Raw genomic sequence first — 22,428 nt, 5'->3', positions numbered from 1 at the left:
AACCTGACATAGAAGGATTCCCCACCTACTTCAGCTTGCCTTGCTGTAGTAAGTGGACCAGGGAATAGCACTTTAGATTAGTCAGGAAAATATGCTGAGATTAGTTAAGTACTGTTTTTCTGTATCTGTGTGAATATATTTATCTGTGTAATTTTAATATTTCCTGTGGCCAAAACTATGGTGTTTACTGTAAATATATATTACATATTTTCATGTTCTTTTACTATTTATTATTAAATATATTTAAACTTTTCATTGTGGCTGGTTCTTTTAGACAATATTTTAATGTCTAATAGTATTTTATTTATTTTTATTTATTTATTTATTGCATTTGATTACCGGGAAAGTCCACTGGGCCTGAAGAACCCATTTTCAGTGGAGGCTCAGGGAGAAAAGCTCCACAATTATTAAATACAGACAAGAAAAATAATGAACAATACATGGTTTATAAGACAACATTATATATAACAGCTATATGATTGTATACAATGATTTGGTAACAATGGATTACATTAGTGGCACCAGTGAGGAAGGCATACAATTAAGTAGTGAAACTTGAAATTAGTGTAGCGTAGTTATTGAGTGATGAGGAGATGGATATTGGGGGGGGGTCAGGATTTAAGGTTGTTAGTAAAAGTGCAGGTACATATCCAGTGTGAGGAGAGATGCTATTTAAGGGAGTTTTTGAAGGTAGGGGGATTAGACATAGCTCTGAGTGAAGGGGGAAGATAATTCCTTAACTTAGAGACTGTAAAGGAGTACAGCATTCGGCCAGCAGAGAACTTAGGTTTGTTGACATTTAATAGCATTTTGTTTTCAGATATAAGGTGACAGTTTGGATGATACATGGTCAGTATACTAGTAAGGGATGGGCAGGCCACTGGGAAGTAGATAAGTTTATGGGCAAAAGTAAGTTGTAGGTATGCTAGATGATGGGGGAGTTCAAGCCAGCCTAGTTGCTGCAGTGTGGTGCAGTGGTGGATGGAGAATTTGGTATTTGTAGCAAATTTGGCAATTATATTGTAACGTGAGTGGAGTTTTGTTTTCAGAGAGGACTATATATTGGTAAAGATGGGGGCACCATATAAGAGGGTTGGAAGCAGGAATGCTGAGGGAAGAGCCTTTTTGCAGGAGGACTAAGAAGTAGTTCTGCCTATAAAGGGATCCTAGTTTTTGATGCATTTTTTGATGTTATTATGGATATGAAGGTCAAAGGTAAGATTGTCATCAATGATGACACCAAGTAGTTTAGTGTTGGAAACAACTTCAGTGATACTATTATTCTTGGAATAAACATAGAGTTTAGATCTATTAACTGGGCTGCATTTTGTTGGGGTAATTAAGAGTTTAGATTTACTGGGGTTAAGGACAAGGTGGTTCTGTGACATCCAGGATTCAGTTGAGGTGAAAGCTTCTTGTGTAAGTTGTAATAGAGAATCAGATTTAGAAGAGCAGATAATAGTGGAATAATCAGCATATTGTATTAGAGTAGAGTGGGAAAGAGTAGTGTGGAAGTCATTGATAAATGTACTGAAAAGAAGGGGACCCAGTATAGAGCCCTGGGGTACCCCTGTATTGGTATTTATGAAAGGGGAAAAGTAGTGTTGCCAGACAGTAGATTGCTGCCTGTTAGTGAGATAGTCAGAAAAGCATTGGAGAGTTGGGGGAGAAATGCTCAGTTTGGACAGTTTGGTAAGCAGGAGGGGGTGGGTGACAGTATCAAATGCTTTTGAAGGATCAAGAAAGAGTGTGGATACAATGGAACCAGAGTCATGGGCTCTGTTAACTGTGTCCAGGAAGGAGATGAAGGTGGTATTAATACTATGTCCAGGCCTGAAGCCATGCTGAGTGAGGGAGAACAGTTGGTGTGTAACCAGGTGATTAAGGAGCTGAATTTGAATGCATTTTTCGAGTATTTTTGAGATGAGAGAAAGTATAGCAATAGGTCAGAAATTAGAGATGCCCACGTTATTGCCACCTTTATGAAGTGAAAGAACATATGCTTTTTTCCAGATATCTGGTGTGCAAGATTACTGGATGGATCAATTGATGAGGATGCTGATGTGATATGCTATGGAGGAGGCTGATAGTTGCAAGAATTCTGCAGGTAGGTTGTCAGGGGCATTGGTGCAAGGTTTTAGTCTGTGAAGAAGTTCTTTAATGGTTGAGGTAGGTATAGGAGAGAGTGAGAAAGTGGGAATTGAAGTAGAGGGGTGTGTAATATAGTACTGTTTGACAGATTTGTGTTGATAGGTGGGAAGGTGGTAGTGATGGTTTCTATGAAATAGGAGTTAAAAGTGAGGCTAATTCATGGGGTGTTATTTCAGGGTTAGGGGATGGATTATGATGGGTTTCAGGATGGAGTAGGGAGTTAATTGCTCCCCCAAATTTTCTGGGGTTATGATTATGTTGGTTTTGGAGTGTTTGGAAGTGTTCTTTTTTGTTTTTGGTAACTAACTGTCTGGCTTAATTGTGAAGTTTATATAGTGTGAGGCTGGAATCAGTTTTTAGCCAGGTTTTCCAGGCTTTGTCTCTAGAGGACATAATTTGCTTTGTGGACTTGGTAAGCCATTTAGCATGATTAGTTTTTACTCTTTTTAGTCATTGAGGGGCTAGATTATTAAGGATTCCAAGAAATGTGGAATTTAAGAATTCTACTGCTTCATTAACAGGGAGAGATTTTAATGGATTCCAGTTAGTATTGTACAGTGTGTCATTAAGTCTAATAGGGCAGAAATGGGATAGATCTCTATGTATCTATATTGATGTATGTTTTGTAAAGTAGTGGGCTTACATATTGTGTATGCTGGTGAGTGGTCACTTATACTGTCTGGGAGAATGCCAGAGGTGGAGATGTTTTTAGGGTCTGAGACCATAATCCAATCCAGAATTGAGCCTTTACTATGTTGTTTGTCAGGTCTGGTGATATCTGCGATGAGCTGAGTATAGGTATGAAGGTTGATGCTTAAGGAGGGATTACTGTTGGAGATGTCTAACCAGTTAATATTGACATCACCTAGGATGATTGTTTAATTTTTATATTGTTGGTAGTCCAGGCAAGGATATCCTCAAGAATAGGAATATTGTTTCCTGGGGGAATGTATATGACAATGATGCAGAGGTGTTTTTAGTAATTTAGTTTTAAGAAGGAAATAGGTAACTCTGTGGTGGAGAAGGCAGGAATAGGCTTAGAATAAGGAATCACTGTGGAGGAGCTTGGATATACTAGGGCAATGCCCCCACCTTTTTATGTAGTCTATCTGTTCTTAGACAAGAATAGTTTTGGGGAAGAAATTCTATGTCCTTTATATATGTTTTTAGCCAGGTTTCAGTGATGGCTGTAAAGTCAGATTTATATTGAATTAATCATCCATGTAGTTGGGGAATTTTATTTTTTATACTTTGAATGTTGATGGTAGTAAAATAGAGGGATTTTTTGGAGTTAGGGGCTTGGTGAGAAAAGTGAGAAGGGCCAGGGTTAGGGTGTATATCACCACTCTGAAGTAGAGTAGGATGGGAAGGACAGGATTTTGGATAGAGTATCTTTTTAGGTTCCCAACATTGTACTGGATTGGGCTAACAAGAACAGTATTTTGTGTGTAGAGGATTTTCAGTTTTGTTTCTAAAATTGGATCAGTAGCATACAGACTGGACCAGATTGTTGAGTAGCTGAAGAGCGTACCATAATATGGGGATGTTGTTGATGTGGTTTTGAGAGATATACAAATGGAGTGAGGTGAAGAGCGGTTAAGATGGAGAGAGAAGTAAATAGTAAATCTAAGGAGAACAAATTTGTAAATGAGGGATATGTGAGGAGTAGAATATAACAGGTGAGTATCTTGTGTGAGAGTAGTAGACTAGTAGAGCTGAAGAGACAGTAAAGGGAAGGCACGAGTATGGAGGTTAAAGTAGTGAGGTAAGGGTGGGATGTTTAGGAGTGCAGTTGGGTAGAGAAGGTGGAATAGGGTTCGAGGAGATATGGGTGTAAGAAATAGGATTAAAGATACTGTTAAAGTAGGAGGAGGGAGGTGTTAATTACTTGTGGGGGTGGAAAAAGGGTTGGGCTGCTAGATGAGTGGCTGTATGTGTGTGGTGTTGGGAGGGTGTGGTTGTAGGGCATTTAGAGGAAGGGATATGGGTAAGTATAAATGTAATTGACATAGGGGTGGGTGGGAATGGGGGTAGGATAGGGGAGCAGAGTGAGCTTGAGCATAACGAGGGCGAACAGAGCAGGGCTAGCCCAGCAGAGAGAGGCAGGGATGCCAGAAACAATCAGGAACAGTGCAGGTTTTGGTCTGGAAAGGTTGTTTTGTAGGTTATAGGAGCAGGAGAAGCAGTTGAAATTGTGGGCACTTTACTGTAGTTATTTCTTCCTTTTGTTTTAATTTTAATGAAGTAAGAGCAGGCTCCCATTTGAGCAGGGCTGTTTTCAGTGTGCTATGCTGGGAAATAGTGCCTTTATTTGGTATAAGTCTCACCTTTTCCCATTTACTATAATTCAGTTAGGTTAGGTAAGGTAGGAGTTGCTTTGAATAATGGTACACTACCATCTAGTGGCTACATAGGGAAGCAACTATAATAAACCTGAAAAGGGAACAAAATATTTTGGTATGGGGGTTGGTCTGAGTGAGTGTACAAGCTAAAGTAGTTACAAAAACTCAATAAACAATGCCTCATAACTGGGATAAACCTGTAGATTAGCACCTACACTTTAGAGTCTGGGTAGGTCGTCCTTTCCTGGGTGAAGGGAGGGTGTCCAATATAATGCAGTCTGGAGGCACCAAGCAACAGTATAGTGAGAAGGGCAGCCCATTTAGTTAGCGCTGGCTTTCCGAGCTGTAAAAGATGAGAGGGAGCATTTAATTACCTGGGCACAGAATCAGGAAAAGGAGCTTAGACTGCAGCAAGACAGTAGAGGGGACAGAGTAGTTGAAGGACTAAATAGTTGAATAGGCAAGTAGCAGAGGGGTGCTCAACTACTAGGGAAAAACAGCTAGTACAAGTAAATCAGAATACATTTAATGTAAAGAGTACTTATATATATGTTTGGTGTTAGCTCTGACCACTCCTGAAAGCCTTACTGCTTGGTCAACATTTCCATTGGTATTAGTATTAACTTCACTCAGTATAATTGGATGCCCTTTTAAGGGCCTTATAGTAACTAACTAGTCACAGTGAGTCTACCTTATAGTCTGGGCAAAGCTGGTAGAGTGGGTAATCTCTGCCAGCCTTTCCCAGGTGTGTGTGTGTGTGTGTGTGTGTGTGTGTGTGTGTGTGTGTGTGTGTGTGTGTGTGTGTGTGTGTGTGTGTGTGTGTGTGTGTGTGTGTGTGTGTGTGTGAAAATTAAATCTCAAAGAGTGTGTTTGTCAGCTACTTGGAGCAGAGACATGAAGCACTGGTTTCACAGAAAGGGCATTAGATGACTTGGCTTGGACACTCAGCTCAGGACTTAACCTTACAGCTGTGCCAGTGGGGAGTCTTATTGGAGACTTGGAAAGACAGCGAGAGAGAAAAAAACAAACCCCAGGCTGAGTGTGTTCCCCTGTGTGATCTTAAGGGAAATTGTGCTTGATGCAGAGAGGTCTGCATCTGGAAATACTGAGTGTATCTATTTGTATTCCAAGTGAACGTCCCTCTCCAGTGTCAGTGGTGAGGATTCAGGCTCCTTGATTACTGGCCCAGAGTGGATACATCACAGCTTGGTTCAGCCTTTTGGAATTAATCAGAACATGCAATTCTCTTAATACTTTAAATATGTGAGCATCTGATCTTTAAACAGCTAATACCTAATTCTTAGGTATCCAGGAGTCAGACATCTGCTGCCTACAAATACCACTCTGTTTTTTAATATGTGTTTGCTCTCCCCAAAATATTTGGAAATGAAGGAGTAAATGTTGCAAGAGAAACACCTGTGATCTCTACAGCAGTTACAGCAGAAGTTTCAGGTTCCACTGTGGGCATCTAGCGACTAAGATTTTCATTTTATAATTTCAAAAGTGTCTTTTTTATTCTAAAATCTACACATTACCATTTTAATGGAGACAGACTGCCCTAGAACTGTCTACTTTGTCAAAGAGTTATATAAAAAATATGGGTTGTTGACAAACTAAGATAAATCAATCAGGATTCACAACCCTAAGTAGGTGGACAAACCTTGATTCCTTTGGTGACAATTGTTCCAATCTAAATAACAGAATAAAAAGTACCTAGGACTTCTGCCTTTAAAGATTCATGTGACCGCATAGATCATTTTTTGGCTTTTTGTTTTTAGGAGTCTGCAACTTTATTTCCTTATGATTAAGTTGTCTTTCATGTTTTTTTTCTAGCCCTAGAACCTGAACCATGAGCATCAAAAGTAGAGAAATATTCTATAATTTCTTGTGCTCTACAAAAGATATTAAATGTGTGATCCTTGTAGATAAAAATCTTTAAATGCTATGCACAGCATTATGCATATCATTTTAGTACTGTGTTCTTCCCCAAACAGAAAAAAAATATATATAGATGGGTATCCTTGGATGTTTTTGTTATAATCACTAGGACACTTCTTTGTAACTCTCAGTGGGTATAATTTATTCCCAGAAAGAAAGAAAACCTCAAATTGCACTTGTATTAGGAAAAACAGTTAAACTGTTAGCAAGATAAAGGAAATAATGTTACCTGCCTGAAGGATATAAACCTAAAGTGACAAAAATAGTGAACGTTAAGTAAAAATGACCATTTAGTTCAGGCAGCTAGAACCACCCAAAAAAAGCCAAATGTTTTGTTCTCTTTTATAGCAAGACACAATCACACGCTATAATGTATATATGCTAAGCAGTTCTGGATGAGGACTGACATTTGCCTCCAAATGAACATGCAGATAATGTGTATATAATTTCCTGTTGTAATCCTTATCCTGTATATACATGATTACAAATTGGAGAATGGTTTTCAAAATGAACATAAACTCAAGACTATTTGTAAGGAACAGAAGGAACTACCAATCTAGCAGGAAACCGTAAATGTACCCCAAAATGGTAGAACATGTACGTTTGCTTGGCTAACCAACAGTCCCTTGCTTAATTGATAAAGGCAAGTAAAGTCAGAAGGCTGTTCCACAAAATGGAACTCAGTTTCTTTTTATCTTTCTTTTAAGTAAAATTCATTAGCACAGAACATCACAATATTGTGACAACCTGTTCCCTAAATAGATTTACTGTACACATAGAACATTTATATTATCTGACTAAACATGACACAGACTTAAGAAGTAGAGAGATCCTAATAGCACAAAAACATTTCTAAAAAGAAATAAAAAACATTTTCATATCACAATGAGAAAAAAAAACTTTTTTAGTAATGACTATTCCATTAAAAATGAAAGGCTTTAAACTCAATCATCATAAGGACGCTTTTCTTACACAGAAAATGTCATCATAGGAACACTTTTATTACACAGAAAATGACAAAAAATGTCAGACCCAGGTGATGTGGGTGCCACATGAAACAGTTAAAACAATTGAGATTAGTAGCAGTGACAGGGCACATTTGTGCATGCACAAATTATGTAGCATCTAATCATGGCTTTACCCACCCTGCTTGCTGAATCATTTCTGATGCATTATGGGTTCTGAAGCCAAGTCAGCAGAAAGTGGTAAATCAATCCCAAACATACAATGAAATCAGGGACATGGAATATTCACACACTTTCCATGGTGAGGAATGCAGAAACATTTAATACTGACACAAGTTAAAGGCAAGCCAAAAAATGTTGTAAAGGGACAGGACATCCAAGACAATAATCCATGGAAATGTGTAAACATACAAGAATAGCTCTGGAAATTACTTTTTTAGCATCTGAGAGTTCTTTTGGCAGGCATGATAACAAAGAACTTAATGGTAGGGCAAAATCTGATTTAAAAATGCAAGCCTGCAGGGATGGCGACTCATCTACCATCAGTTACAGAATTATCTTCAGGGGCAACGAGTAGAAGATCTTTGGGTAAAAAGCATTGTCACTACCTGTGACATCAAGATTACAATACAAATGTGTGACGACAGAAGAAAATATATTTGTCATATCTAGTCTACACTTTTGATGAATCTACTACCATGTTATTGCTGCTGTGCTCATAAATCCTGCTTTCTTAAATGCTGCCTTGATCTGTAGTCCACACCATCTGCTACCACTTTTAGTTTCCATAAATATGTTTTTCTTTATGTGCAGATTGAAGCTTCTGCCAACAGTTTAATAGCTGTGTTTCCCCTCCATACAGTTCTTGGAAACACTGTAATTGCTATAGGGGACTGCTTCACTGAAGTTGTGCAAAGGAATGACTCAAGCTGAACTTGCAAAGATCATGCTCGCCCTCCTCTGTCTTCTGTCCAGAGATACACAAAAAATTCCACAGGCAAATGAGGATAGGTAGCAAGTGCCATTCGTGGACATGCCTCCATTGTCAATAAAACTGAAGCTTGCCCATTTGAAAGTGGGATTCTGTTTATGTAAAGTGCTTGGAAAGCTTCTGAGTGAGGTGGTGGCTAAACAGCACTCTGCAGGTAATTCTTGATAAAAAAGCGATTTAAAATAACAAACCAGTATTATTTTTATTTAGTCTCTGTGGAATCATTTACTGTTTTGTTCATGCTAAGATGAACCAAAGTGAATGGTGGTATTTTATGAACACTGCTCAGTTTCTATACAGTAGGGACTATATGCACTGTATGACTTCTGCCCAATTGTTTGGAGCAAATGAGGATTCAGCTCTCTTCAGTTTAAGTCTAAAGTCAAGCTCATTCTACAGATATGCAGACTGCAGTGATTTCTAAACTGACAAGAGCTATGCTATTACTACTGTCTATGATCTAGAGGATTATGATCAGGTCTCCCATCATAACAATCTTATTATGTAGTCAAGACATGGGTGCCAAGAAATTCATGTTGAGAATGAAACTCAAAAGGCCACTCTTGGCATCTGTGTTGACAACATACATATATACAAATATTTCAAGCACGGGCATTGATTCCCTTCTAGCCTGTCAATATACCAAAACACTTGTTCCCATAATAAGTGTTCAGGCTGTTCTTAAAAAAATATGTAAACTAGTACTTTCTTTAATGTAATTTGGTAGTTTGTTCCAGGTATCATCTGGTCTCTCAGAGAACCAATTAGTACACTTCTCATTCCTATAGAATCTTCTACATAGGTTGTGTGATGATTTTCTAGTACTTTTTGATAACCCCAAACCTTCTCAGAGATAGTTGTACCTAAATGCCCTATGTACCCGAATAAGGTCTCTTTTAGATATCTATAAGAAATACTGTAGAAGTTCAGATATTTTAGTCTTTCATAATAGTTTAAATTTTCATATCCATGGATGCCCTTGGTATATTTCCGCTGTACTCTTTCCAGTTTACTCATGCTAGTTTTCTTACAAGGTTTCCAAATTGTTATTCCATACTCATGTCTGGGTCAGATGTAATGAACAAACAATGACGTCATCATTTCTGATTTTCTTGACTTTATAAATCTTTTATACAACCTATAATTACTTAACTATCATTAACCAATTAGTTGATATAATTAGAAAAAGCTCATAGCTGGATCTCCCCATATACTCAGGTCCTTAAATTAATCTACAATTTCAATCACTGTTTGCTGTATTAAATATTCACCCAAATCTCATATGCTTAGTTTTTGATGTATTTATCGGCATATTATTCTCCTTTGCCCAAATGGTCAATTTAGCCAAGTTCTTTTGTAGACATGCCTTATCTGTAACACATGCAATCAGTTTACCCAGTTTCAGGCTATTTGCATATAGACTGTAGAACACTTTAGATGAAAAAAGATAGGTCTGCAAGATACAATCTAAACAAGTAAAGGCCTAGGACAGAGCCCTGTGGGACAATCTGACTGTAAACACATACTAAAGGATTATGAATTGTGAGCAATCTTAATTCCTTGTAGTGCATCAAATTGCTTTACTGCTTTTGAAAGACAATAAAGGGATGCATGTCAAGTGATCGAACAGTTTCATAGTTTAGTACTAGGCTGTCTGCCCTGGGGCATTTGTAAGCCTAGCCATAGTGATGTGGCTTTTGCCACCCCATGAAATGGTACAAAAATGTACAGAATAAATCTAGAATACTGTGCCTCTGTCTAGTAGTGACACAGTGAAGGTCCCCTTATATAATAGAATTAGTTTACTGTGCCCCTGTCTAGCAGTGATACAGATGTGACCCCTGGGGTAAACTTACGATCTCCCATCCACTCATCAAGATTTCTCTTGAAGAGAGTCAGTGAGTGGCTCTGCCTAATATGAATTGGGATCCTGTTCCAAAGCATGGGAAGCCTCTGGGTTATGAATCTATCCCTCCAGCATGTCCTATTCATACTTGTGCCGAGGTTTAAGTCTTTAGCTCTCATGGTCCTGATGGATTTGGATTTTTTGAGGTGGAGCATGTCCATCAGATCCTGATTAGACATGGCCTTGTACGTCAGGCAGAGATCACCTCTGAGCAGGCGGTATGCTACTGAATAGAGCTGATGTTTCTTTAGTCTGGCAGAATAAGACATATGTTGGAGACACTTGATCCTTTTGGTGAGGTACTTTTGTGGTCTCTCCAGCTGTTGCAAGTGCCGGGTGAGGTACATACCAAATGGGGCATTGTACTCAATCATGGGTCTGATGAGGGAGGAATATAGGGGTACAATGACATCCTTGGATCTGGATGTGAAACCCTTCATGATGAGGTGTGCAAGGTAGAATGTTTTTCTAACCACTTTGGCAACATGGGTGTCAAATGAGAGGTCACTGTCTACTTGGGTCCCTAGGTCTCTGATTACTTTTTCCATACTCAGTGGGTTGCTGTCTATGTGGTAATTTGTGGGTACTTTGTTTTTTCCAAAAGGGATGACTATACATTTTTTGGCATTTAGTTTAAGGCCGTGACTACGGCACCAGTTGTCCGTTTCAGTGAGGCCTTTTTGTAGGATGTGTGTATCTGCTGGTGTATTGACTATGGCGCCTAGTTTGCAGTCATCTGCGAACTTTGTCAGCCACAGCCCTCCCATGTTTGCTTTAACATCTGAGAAATAAATGCCGAACAAGAGGGGTCCCAGGACAGATCCCTGTGGGACACCACTTGTGACTGGCTTTGAGTCTGACATTGTTCCAGCGATTTTAACTTTATGGGTTCTGCCCTTTAGCCAGTTTGCAACCCATCTAGTGACATAAGGGTTTACTTTTAAGCTGTTTAGCTTATCTATGATGCCTGAGTGGGGTATTGTGTCGAAGGCCTTAGCCAAGTCCAGGTATGCTGTATGGACTGCTTTGCCCTCATCAGTGGCTCTAGTGACTGTTTTGAAAAAGTCAACCAGGTTTAAAAGGCAGGATCTACCCTTTACAAAGCCGAACTGGGTGGGGTCAAGCATCTGTAGGTCCCCTATGTCTCCGTTTATGAGTTCCATAATGATTCTTTCCATAGCTTTGCAGACCAGGCTAGTCAAGCTTATGGGGCGGTAGTTTCCAGGGTCTGTAGAGGCACCCCCTTGTGGAGTGGGACCACTGTTGCTGTACGCCAGTGTTCAGGTACATATCCCGAAGTAAGGCTAAGGTTAAATAGCATTTTTATGTGTGGGTTTAGCTCCTCTTGGAGTTCACGTAACACGCACCCCAGGATACCGTCAGGTCCCATTGATGCTGTGTTTTTTGCTTTGTTTAGGGCGGTTCTCACTTGGACATCTGAGATGACAGGGAGATTACATTCAGCTGGGATAAGTATTTCTTCTTTTGGGGGTGAAGGAGGCGAGAAATTTGCACTGAACCTGTCAACCAGAATGTTAGCAATATCTGTGGGTTCAGTGTATTTTTTGTTGTTGTGAACCAACTCTGAGCATATCTGAGGGTTTCTGCCCAGGTTTCTAACATAGCTGAAGAAGGCTTTGTGGTTATCTTTAGTGTCCTTAGCGATTTTTCTCTCAAAGTTTAACTTGGATGTTTTTATGAGAGAATGTAGTTTTCTGCTAATGTTGATCAGAGATGTCTTCCCTTCATGGGATTTCGCTCTGACGTGCAGTAGCTTCCTTCTTTTGTTATACAATTTGTTTATGGCTGAAGTCCACCAGACAGGACGCATACATTTGGTGGAGAGGGACTTGGATTTGTTTGGGATTGCATGATCCATGCATTCTTGGAGATGTCCATAGAAAGCATTTTTGAAGGATTCGGCATTGTGGGATGTGGTATCCACTGGCACGGTGGGCTTAAAGGATACCATCTCAGTCTTAAGAAGAGTGAAGTCTGCTTTTGAGAAGTTTTTCACTGTGGTTTTTTGTGCTGGGGGTGGAGGTGGGATATGTATATCCAGGGTGATTAGTTTGTGGTCAGATCTCACTAGTGAGGGGTATACTTCCGGTGTGGAGCATTTTGTCCCCATGTTTGTGATGATCAGGTCTAGTATATTATCTCCCCTAGTGGGAGAGGTGACTAGTTGTTCCAGTGCATTTGAATTTATGAATTCCAGGAACCTTTGGGCTAGGGTATTAGGGCTAGAATAATGTACCCAATCTATGTTTGGGTAGTTGAAGTCTCCCAGTATGATGGTATTTTGTGATACATTCATATCCTCCAATGTCCTCAGGAAGGCTGAGTGGGGTTCTTGAGATTGGGAGGGGGGGTCTGTAACATGCTACCAGTTGTATAGCAGTTTTGCCTATGGTTAGTTGCACCTGTATGGTCTCTGATGCTTCATGTGTTGCTACTAACCTGGAGGTGTGGGTGTCCTTTATGAATATGGACACTCCCCCTCCCTTTGTGGTTCGGCCTGGGTTTTGGGGCCGAAAAGCATGATACGAGGTATAGCCTGGTAGCACTGGGGTGCTCTCAGGAGCCTTGAACCAGGTTTCAGTTACTGCACAGACGTCGATGTTCTCCATGCTGAGGAGTGCATCAGGTGCCTGCATCTTGAGATTTAGACTTCTGGCGTTGAGCAGCATTACCCTTAGTTTTTTTCCATTTTTGTTTTCTAAGGAGGTGGGTTTGTCTTTTGAGCCTTGCCTAAAAAGGCACTATGGGGGTGGCAAGAGCCTTAGCCAATATCTGGAAGCCCAGTGGTGACAGGTGTAAGCCATCCCTTGCGAAGCAGCGTGGCTTGTCCAACATATCATCCCAGGCAGACAGTCATTGGATCCCCTTAGAATGACACCAGTACTTGAGCCAATTGTTAAAGCTGATCATCTTGTCTTTGTATTGTGGTATCATTCTTGGTGAGGGCAAGATGCTGCTCAGGGTCAGGGTCTTACCAGCCTGGGCTACGTAATCGGAGAGCTCCTCTATGTCTCTTTTCATGTAGTCCAGGGAGGTACGTCTCAGGTCATTCACACCAGCATGGACAATGACGGAGTCATATTTGTACTTGCTTTGGAGTGACCTGAGTGCGTGTGTTATGTGGCAGATCCTAGCTCCCGATAGACAGCTCACAGTCACCTTCTCCTTGTTCAGCCTGGTCAGTGGGACATCAGTGTGTCTGACTATGGAGTCACCTATTACTAGTGTATCAGGCAAGTTGTTTGGCCTTAAGGGCTGCTATTGGTCGACACACTGATTTATTGAAGTATGTGTTGCATGTGTTTTGTTTTGAGGTGGTGGATTTTTGGATGTCTGCTTTGGGAGCCTCTGTTGTTTTGGTAAGTTTTTTATTAGAGCCTCCGAGTATGTCTTTGTGTTTTTATGTGTTTGGTTTGCAGTTGTGGTAGGTGTATGTGGGACTGGGATTGTTGTGTGTGTGGTTGCCATCTCCTCCTGTCTGGTCATGCCAGCCCTGAGTTGAGAGAGTTCAGCCTCCAGTTTGGCTATATAGTTGCATCTCTCGCATGCATTTGTGTTTGTTGGGAGGAGGAGAGGGTTGTCTGTGTACATGAGACAATTGTAGCATTGTCTCAAGATGCCCAGATTGACCAGCTGAACTGGAGATGACGCCAGTAATCTACCACTCGACATGCTAGAACAGTATAAGGGAGTGGTATACCTTTAAGGGAAGTGGGTATTCACAGGGGTGGTAAGTAGATGTAGTGCTTTACTTAGTACGAGAGTGCTTACTTAGCAGACATTAAACATTAAACATTAAACCTGAGTTCAGCGAGACAAGAGCATCAAAAGTGTTAATCATCGGAAGCCAACATCAGTGAATCTCACCATATTGAATCCCAATATTTGCCAACAGCTGTGACATTAGCATCTTACATGTTACTTTTGGTATGTATAATATGACGGGAGTAAATATGTACATTCTTTATAACTTACGTGCAGCTGTTGGCCAAATGTGATTTGATGTGATGAGATTCACTATTGTCGCATTTTGATGATTAACACGTTTGATGCTCTTATTTCGCTGAACTCTGGTTCGAGGTTTTAATTGTTTGATCATTTGATATGAATCCCAATAAATCATTTAGATCTGTAAAACAGACAGCAGTCAGAAACGATGTGCCCTTCTGCAGAAGTAACAGCTATTAAAAGCTGTTAAAGCACTTCATTATGCTACGTGTTCTTTTTGCAAGTGTGGCAGAGTGAATTTCTAACAGCTTTTAAAAGATGTTTGACCTTTTGCCACTGTTCTTTGTTACCGGGCAATGTCCACTGTTAGTCCCTAGCAAGAAATTGGATTTTAACAGCACTTAAGTGTGCATAGCAATCTTTTGTTAAGCACCCCTATGCACTGTTCAGATTGGGTTTTGCCCTAGGGACATGATTAACAAGTTCATCTTTTTCCACCTTTTGGAGTGTATCCATGATGCTCCATGCACTTCAAAACACTTCAGTATAATTTCTCGCAGTCTATTTAAGATGCACTTCTCTTTAACACAGAATATTAAAAAGTATTTTCTTTCTGTCAGTCCCTACTACTGAAATCAAGCCTGCCTACTTACTTACCTCCATCTCTATAGCCTGTCTGCACACTGAGTAGTACCCTAGCATATTCATTGCCAGATCACTCTCCCTTCTACAGAGGAGAAATTGCTTGGCTATCTGTTGCCCATGGAACTGTGCTTAAGACTATTTATTTTTAAGGCACTTTCTTCCCTGTCATAGCATTCTGTGGTGAAAACAAATCACAGCATGTCTGTGTGCCTGCACTAATCGGTCTGTTTGCACATTATTATATTATATCTGTTGATTTTAATTCCCTGGTCTCCACCTCTGAAAGAGGAATGCTGGGCATGATCATGCAATATTTCCCAAGTTGATCCTTCTGTGCTGGATATGTTAGTCAGATCTGAGGTGTTGGCAGTACAGGTAGATGTCCTCTGTCCAACAATGGGTCATAAGAATATTAAAGATATTTATAGGAAGAAAAAACTATGAGAGGGACAGCAGCAGCTTTCACTTTTGGCACGTATTTATGTTTTGCTATATTAGAATGTGATGAAGAATACAGAAGAGCGAGATAAAAATGCCCTCCAAATTAAAATATCACTGTGATACACAATAGTAAAGAATGGTTCACTTAGAAAAGTAAAGTTTTGATACTTTAACTTACTATGCTATATTTTTAGTTAAAATGAATATCCCATCTAACTTAATACAAACATGAAGTACAAAGATTACATAGAAAAAAATGTTTTCTAAAAGGAATGAGATTTAAGGGAAATCAGGAATTAAATGAGCTATTTAATGTGTGACTGACAATGACTATATAGAAGATTATATGTGATGTATATATAACATTTACAACTTTAAATATGTCAGGTTTGTTTTCATTCATACAAATATATGATTGTCTATGTCATAAGTGATAATTCAATAAAGATGTTTCTTGTTTGAAAAAATAAAGATATTTGAGATGAGATCCCATAAAAAGATGACATGACATGACAAGTGGTTGGTGTGCTGTACTGGGCTTTTTGTTGCTTATTTCTTTGTTATAAATAAAGCAATTTAGAGTAATTCTGTCCATTGCACAGTGACATGGCACATTGCACTGTATAGGTATGGGCATTTAGACCCTTACTTTTCTCTGTACAGCCATCTCCCTCATTTGCTATTGTACTTGAAATAGTCAGTAGCTATGCAAAGAGGCTCTTGATTGTCCTAGGTGGCATATTGCTCCTCAAGGGTATACATAGCTTGCTTGTTTCAAACAGATAGGCTTGTACTAGGTGCATACCGCTCAACTTCTTAGAACAAGGAATTTGGACAGTGCCATAAATAATGGCAGGACAAAGGCCCAAAATCATGGATAATTTTTAAATACTGCTCTTACAAACTTTGATAGCATAAAAAGGTTTTACATTAGTATGAATTTCCTGAGGGGTATGAAGTCTGACACTCAAATCTCTGTCATTATTTTTCTGACTTCAACCCTCAATGTTTTGCCAATGATTTGCCAGAAACCCACAATTTTATGAGAAACAGACCAAAAATATGAGGCAAAAATCTGTGTATTTGGAAAAATCTGTACAGTTGAAAGGTATGACTAGGTGGCATATTGCACTTTATTTTCGGGCTTAGATTGTTTGTTTTAGTCAGATAGTACACCACTAAATCAACTCCAAATGTTAATGGCACAACTTTTACTGTATCCCAAATTATTAAGCACCTGGAACCATGGATTTGTACTTTCCAGCCATCTTTGTAGCCAGCCTGATTGAAATTGGCATAATGAGACAATGTTGTAATTATTTCATGTTTACTGACAACCACTTATGACTTAGACCAGTGGACGCAGTGTGTAAAATATGAAGTTATCCAATGATCCTGGAGGAAATGTTTTCACACAAAGCCACAGCAAATAACAAGCAGACCGTCTTTAGCACACAACAAACCACACACAGCTCAGACCAAATACATAGACTTTCATATGCTGTGACTCCCTGAAAAGTAACCTACCTAAACCACAAAGGACTCCTAAATGTAACCTAAGAGACAAGTACCCTCATCAACCTTACAAATAGACATAGGCAACACCCATCACGGAAAATACATCCAAGAATCACACTGACCATGTCCTGTCAGATCTATTACACATTTGCAAGTCCAATGGTGGTATAAACACCTGTTCAAGGGTAAATAGCACATGTTGGAGGGATAGATATGTATTACAGATAATTCTACTTACATGGAGCCATCTTTCACTCTATATAAAGCAACATATTTCTGTTACTCTATTTAAATATAATTTGGATGAATGGATGAATAACCACAAATTCAACCCTTGTTAAGCACTCTTGTTTTTCATGGATATGGGTATGTGTAAATGTCCCAAAATATTCTTGTTCTGTCCATCTCTGTTTTATTTGTACACAAAATATAAGGGCTAAAAATCTACCATGGGAATGTATGAGTAGTTTTCTAGTAGCCTATTAGGTACCTATGAACATATTATGAAAATCTGCTTCATATCATGGGATCGATGTCAGCACCAGTAGCTAGTACAAACATAACAACACATAAAAAATAATCATTTGTCAGTGCTGAATGTTAGTTTTCCCTGGAGCTTAACTGCAGCAATAGCAGTTGAAGCTTTGCTGTCATGTATTACACCCCAAAAGCAACATTCCACAAAATATTTGTAACCTTATAAAAGTGTGGGGATAATTCATGTTGCCTTATTTGGAGTTTACTTTTCACTAGTCTGCTCCACTATGCCTTCATACAAAGACATACAATCAATTGGCTCATATCATTATCATTCAACTCTTACTGGATATGCATTTTACATAAAAATGTTTATTATCTTGCATAAAAATAATACATACAAACAGTTTCGGTATGCTAATACATAAGCAGTACAGAAGTATTTACTCTTTTTTTTAAATAAATTAGGTCAGTTCATACTTGTGAAGATAAATTGAAACAGCAAGACAGTTTTAATATTAAAACAATTCAAATGTATTTCCTACTTAGAAACTGTCAAAATAGTGTTCAGCCTAAATGTAATAAAATAATGTATTGTGTGATACACTGATAGAGTACTAACAAAGCTTCCATTTGGAATACAATGCAGTCTTCAGTACCTAGCTTTACCAAGTAGCATATTAAATGCTTCACTCACAGCAGGAATGTGAAAAATTGATAAAAACAAGAAAATTGTACTCATGTATAATAAAACATTTTGAAAACAATGAAGGATTACTGTGTTAATTTATTCTTGCCAAGTACCCCAGAATTTCCCATTTTATTAAAAACACATATTTATCCACTACTACAGTTTAGCTCCAGTACAGCCAATATTCACTAATGGCAAAGGCTTGTATTATAAAAATATGACCTGTTCAAACTGCCTGTTATGACACATCAGTTTAGTTGAATGGGATATGAAGTTTAGCAATGTAATGTCACATATGCCATATTGCTGGCCTGCCATTTTCTCCCCGATATCTGGCCTGAATGAATTTAAAATTTAAGAAACAATTACAAAACTCATCCAGCAGTCAGAACAACCACCTAGGATGTGGATGAGGAACAGCCAAACACCCACTTTCATTTGCAGAGTAATAGACTCCCTTACTTTTGAGAAAATGGCAAGATTTGAATATACAGCTTGGGTTTAGTTATATTAACTTGTTGCTTGAATATTTTGCTCCACTTGAAGCTGATCTAAGGAAGAAGATAGAGGCACAACATAAAGTTATTTTGGAAAGTTTTACAACAGATTACTTTGTTAAGAGACTTGACAACATTTGGACTCAGGTTCACTCTTTTAGTGAACGTCTGAAATTGGTGAAACAGAGAAAAATTATAAGGGATGCCAATGATTTTGCCACAGGTCAAGTTTTTCTTTGGCCCAGAAATGGGAATTCTCATCTACAAGGTGCATCCAGAGCTAATATTCCTGATAACTTTACTGACTCAGAACTTCCTACCAATGTGACTCTGAATACTGCTTCTTTTGATGTTTCATCGTCAGTACCTACAACCAGTACTTCTAAGAACAATGTACTGGTATCCAGTAATCAATCTTTTCATTCTTCAAATGACCAGAAAGATATGAACTGTTCTAGTGACACACCCCCGCCAAACCAGCAAGCGGCTTCAGCCTTTCTTTTAGCAGGAGCTAAACCCAAGGACTCAGCCCCTGCCATTAATACTTTTTTTACCATTTCCTGTAAAGCAACAACTAGGATGGAGAGGTCGCTCTCACAGCAGAGGGCCAAGAAAAAGAAAAGGGTCCGGAGAAAGGTACTCTGCAACAAGGAAACAGAGAAATTGAATTCTCTAGTATATAATACTTCTGAATATGTACTATCTGACTCAGACCTTTCCCTTTTGGAGAAAGGTCTCAATTTTATACCCTCTCAGACTAGTTTTCTTAATGATGTCCTTGTGGATCTAAGATTGTTCTGTCGTAATGTTTCTCTTAAGATTATGTTCAAGAACAATAGTGCGTTAAATACGAATGATATAAAGAATTTTTTTAGAGTTAAAAGCAGTTTCACACCTTGCATGCCACATAATGTTGAGAGTTTTTTAAAAATGTGTGAAACTGATTTCTATGAATGGTTTGCTCTCCATAAGAAAAGATGCTGCTTTTTCAACATGACTAAAGCAGAACAAGATTCTCTACATGCTTTAAAGAATAATACTGACATCATTATTAAGCCAGCCGATAAGGGGGGAGCGGTAGTCATTATGAACTTTTCAGATTATGACCTCACTATGAACAATCTCTTATCAGATGATACTGTATATGAAAAGATCACTTCGACAGTCCATAAGAAAATTATTAAGACTGTACATTCTGATCTCTATGACCTTTTGATGGGAGGACAGATCAGTAGTGAGCTCTACGAATATTTTTTCATAGAATTTCCCACTACCCCCATAATTAAAGGCCTACCCAAGATCCATAAAGGCCTCATACCCATACCGATGAGACCCATAGTCTCTAGTGATAATTGGGTAACTTGTACCATTTCTTCTTTCATAGAGAGCCTTCTCAGACCTCTAGTAGACTGCATCCCTAATATCCTTAGAGATTCTTACCAACTTATAGACTCCTTGAAAGATCTAGAATTTAGCAAAAAGGAGACACCATTATTATTAGTCACTATGGATGTTAAAAACCTCTTTACTTGTATTCCGAATGATTTGGGGCTCCAAGCCATTAACGAGGTACTAGTTAGCTTATCCAACTATAGTAACAACAGACAAATTCTAATTAACTGTCTTTTAGAATTAATACTTAATAACAATGTTTTCTTATACCAGAACCAACTCTATTTGCACAAATGGGGGGTTGCCATGGGCACCCCCTGTGCAAATAGTTATGCCAATCTTGTGGTTTACAACTGGGAACAAGAACATTTGTTTAAACATGCAGATTTTAAAAGAATTAGGGTCTATAAGAGATTTGTGGATGACGTCTTCTTTGTCTGGGCAGGCACTGAGACTGAATGTATCAAATTCATCAGTGAACTTGAAACTACTTCTTCTTTTTTGAGATTCACAGTGGAAACATCTCATAACCTGATACACTTTCTAGATTTGCAGTTAGAGTTTAAAGGTGATAGGATTGTTACATCGTTACACAGGAAACCTACATGGAGAAATACGTTGCTTCACTTTGATAGTATGCATCCTAGATTTACTTTTAAAGGAATAATATCTAGTCAACTACATAGAATATTTAAAATATGTAAATACAGTAACACCTTGGAAAAAGAACTTAACACACTTGAAACTCTATTTAGAGAAAGGGGATATCCCACTAGGATGTTTGCAGATTGCAAACATGAAATTTCCAACAAGCTACTTGATAATTGTGGTACAGATGTTGCTGGATATAGGACAGGTTTTAAGCAACATTTTAAGCTCAAAGATAGGTTTACGGATAAATTAAGTTATGTTACCAAGTTCACCAGTGATAGTTTTAATCTAAACAGGATCATCTCTAGGAACTGGAATGTTCTGATTACAGATCCTTTTACTAAAACCATAGTGGGTGAATTCCCCAGGTTTAGTTATAGAACATCCCATAATTTAAAAGAACTTCTCTGCTTAGAGAGAACCATACCACATGGTAAAGAAGATAGCGATAAGTTTGGCACTTTTCCTTGTGGTTGTTGTTCCATGTGTCCTTATATATCTAAACATATTAGTTTTTTACATCCAGAAGGCATATTTAGCTTTATTCTCAGATTTTTCAGTGACTGCAACAGTAGCAACTTGATATATTTAGCTACATGTGACCACTGTGAAGTGTTCTATGTAGGGTTAACCAAAAGGCGGCTTCGTGATAGGGTGTATAATCATTGTTATGATATCAGAAAGGGACATGAATGCAACGCTTTAGCTAAACATATCATTGAACATAATACTCACAGGTTTAGCTTTAAAGTTTTAGAGAAATTACCCCTGAACCCCAGAGAAGGAGACAATAGCAATCAGCTAGCCATCAGAGAGTTGAAGTGGATTTTGACTCTGAAAGCCCATATATATCCTGGGATTAATCAATTTGTATCAGTTAAGCCCATTCTGAATAATAGAAAGAAATATTAACATATTGGCAAGCTTTATATTTTTAAGACACTTGTAGATAAATTTATTGCAATATTTGATTATAACTATTAAGCAAGTGTCTAGACCAACTAATACGTATATTATACATAAGACTCAATATACTAATATATGTTTGTGTAATTTATATTCCTAGTTAATATCTTTAACATATTAGTTTATTCATATTTATTTTTATAGTTTGGTTATTAATTATCTTTATAAAATATAGAATTCGTATGAGTATTAATTATATTTTCTTATTATATTAGATAGTTATGGTGATATATACATATTTCATCTTTTATAGATTGTTACAGGCAATATTTCTATTTTTATGTAAGAGAGTTTTTGAATGTCATGACTTCTATCTAGTTTATGAAGCGAGTGACTTCTGAAACTGACATCATAACAATTAGAGACAGCTTCTTGATTTATGTCTCATAATTGTGTTTAGTTTCTATATGTATATTGTCCCATTGTTTTACCGCTTTGCGATGGGATATTGCTAACCAACTATGTTCACTTTATTATTATGTGTTGTAGAAGAATAACTAAAGGCATCTTATTTTGAAAGAAGTTTTATTTTGCCTGATCGGCTATATGTTTCCCGAGTGTTTACGTCTGTATATATCAGTTGCATGTTTAATAATTATAGACAGTCTTTTATATATCATGGTTTAAGTTTATAGAGTACACTTTTTCGGCTTTATGATGAAGGGTTTTTTATCGAAAATATCGGTACTTCATGATTTATCTCTGAACTGATTTGGACATCTAGTTTTTAAAAAATTTTTTTTAGAACCTGGGTGACATTTATTTCCGTTTTCTGTCTCCATGGTTTCTAGAATTGTTTTTTACACTTGTCACAGCTTATCAGCTGTTGTTTGTGTTTTAATCACAAAGTTTCAGAGTACATAAATTTTAAAGCGGCAAGCTCTATAT

This window comes from Protopterus annectens, chromosome 5.part0 (assembly GCF_019279795.1).
Source record: "Protopterus annectens isolate FY-2018-M chromosome 5.part0, PAN1.0, whole genome shotgun sequence".
Classification (NCBI taxonomy): domain Eukaryota; kingdom Metazoa; phylum Chordata; order Ceratodontiformes; family Protopteridae; genus Protopterus; species Protopterus annectens.
Note: the sequence above shows the minus strand (reverse complement) of the source record.